Source organism: Hakea prostrata, chromosome 10 (genome assembly GCF_041222555.1).
Source record: "Hakea prostrata isolate BN-2017 chromosome 10, UWA_Hpros_2, whole genome shotgun sequence".
NCBI lineage: Eukaryota > Viridiplantae > Streptophyta > Magnoliopsida > Proteales > Proteaceae > Hakea > Hakea prostrata.
In genome coordinates this window covers 8,087,618-8,090,106 of record NC_142609.1, presented here as the reverse complement: position 1 = coordinate 8,090,106, position 2,489 = coordinate 8,087,618, and positions in this window count along the sequence as shown.

Genomic DNA, 2,489 nt, shown 5'->3' with positions numbered 1-2,489 from the left:
AAGACACTTAGTTTATCATTGATTCTTGTCTTCATCTTCCACACTAAGGTATGACTCCTCATTCCACTCTCTACCCTACCATTTTCTACTCTTTTCTATTGTCACCTTGCTGATGAGACATTGGGAATGGTGCTGCAACCTTGCAACCACCACTCCAAGTGTCTACTCATGTTCAATCCATGATTTCCTTAGCTATTCATTGATGCTATGCTTCTATCTCATGCCTAGCATATGTATTCCATGATTTACCTATTAGCATCATGCCATTTGATACCAAACTGAGCTATAGAGTGTATTATGTTCATGTTTAACATTGCCATATGATTCCAATCGAATTTCTATTAGTTCCTCTAACTATATGCTATTCCTCATCAATGGAATCAATTCCAACTCATGCCATGATGTTTATCACTTGAACTTGATAGCTCAAATCGGGGCTTTTTATTTAGACCATTGGATTGGGTTAATTTCTTGATTTATAGTGTCCTACTACTGTTGTTAAGTATGCCTCCAAGTTTCAGATTGATCCGAACACCGGAAGACTCATTTCGGATGAAAACCCCCAAAATCCACATTTCGGTCTCGAAGGAAATTTTTGTCGATCCTTTTGGTTGATACCATCGACCAAAGACCATCGACCAAAATGTTGTCAGACAGCAACCTTGGCCAATTTTGATCCAAATGACATCCGATCTTCCTGACTTCTTTTCTAACTTATTATTGATGTTTGTTTAGGGCCTTAACAATTCTATTGGACTATTCTTGGTATTCTCAATTCATCATCAATTCATCCAAGATAAGGATGGTTATCTCTATAAACATATAAGTCATCAAATATTGAATGGTGTTTTATTTAAAGAATGAAACCTCTTAATTTTCTTTCAATCATTATAGGACTGTTACATATGTGTTAGAATAGTAACATCTAAATCTTTATACTCTTGTTGTGTTACTTTATCATTTTGAATGGCTTATGTTTATAATGATTCGTTTCAATATCATGATTTGATTATTATTATGGATATGCATTGGATGCATGAGAAATGATGAGATTGGATATGTGATTGCTTACGTATGACTTGGGATTGGGGGGTGTTCTACTGACACTCCTGTCCTTGGGCATCGGAGGGAATAGTATGGGATGTTCTCCGATGGTGCCTATCGACACTCTCCCGGGTTATTGGATGACATACATAGGACTGTCCAGTTGGGTGGCTAGGATTATCCTTGTTGTGTCAGACCCGAATCGGAAGGGCATTGAGACCGAACAACCCGTGGTAGTGTATGGTTGGATGGGCGCTCTAGGCCGTTAACCAATCCGGTAGGGGACATAAACCATGCTACGGATACCTGAAAGGGGCCATTTATTGGTAGAGTTGCATATGGATAGACTTGGGCTCACGGGCGCTCAAGACCGGTAATCAATCCGTGAGAGGACGTGAGAGCTTCCCATTTACTATATGTGGATGACCAATAGGGTTGATGAGTCCGAAATCCGGGATTTCGCTAACTCTAGTGTGAAGGATACCGGAAAGGATCGCCAGGGGTGAGGAATGGACGTATCTGAATCTGACTTGACCGACTGAGTAGATGACTTGCATTGGGCTAGGCTTTACTGTGACATGCGCCAGTACTTGACCAAATGGTGATGTGAGAGAGCGGTGACCGATCCCCTTACCATGGTTTTTTTGATGACTTTACCGATCTTCCTCGGGCATTCCCACGATATGGAAATGGGAGAGTGACTGACGACCCAGAGAAGTACGGTGCTATGACTTAAAGCATGTCTACCCTAGAGACTAGCATTCATAGAGTTAGACTCATATTTGCATCATATGTTCCATATCGCATTGCATTATAATATGTTCTGAATGTGTATGATTTCTAATTATGGAATAACTTCCTTGCTGAGTTCTTCGAACTCATTCCTTTTTGTGCAAATGTTTTAGATTATATTCTAGGTATCGAAGACTACGATGGCACCTCCTTTGAGGCGGACTATGATTCCACATACTACCCTCTAGGTAGTGGCGTCGGTGAGGATCCGTATATTGGAGCCGAGGAGGATTACTATCTGCACCAGGGTTAGCCCCACAGTTGTGTGGGAGCGGCAGCATTGGGTTTACTTCATCCGTACTGTTGAGGAGACTACCATTAGTATAGAGGAAACCCTAGCATAGTGCCCCATTCCCCTAGTGTATTTATGGAACCGTTGGTCTTGTAACTAACTTATCTTTGAGATTATCTTGTGACACTTAGACATGTATTTGACATTATCACACTTCTTTTCCGCTGCTCTAAGAGAGTGGTTATTATACCTTCTCTCACCCTTATGATTATGCTTATACTTTAATGTTATTGTCTTCCGCTGTCACATCCCCCCAGCCGGTACCCTAACTGGCATACCCGGGAGTGTGATCCACAGCCCCGAAGATCAAGTATCGAGGAAATCATCCTCCCACATATACAATAACATAATCATAAACAAG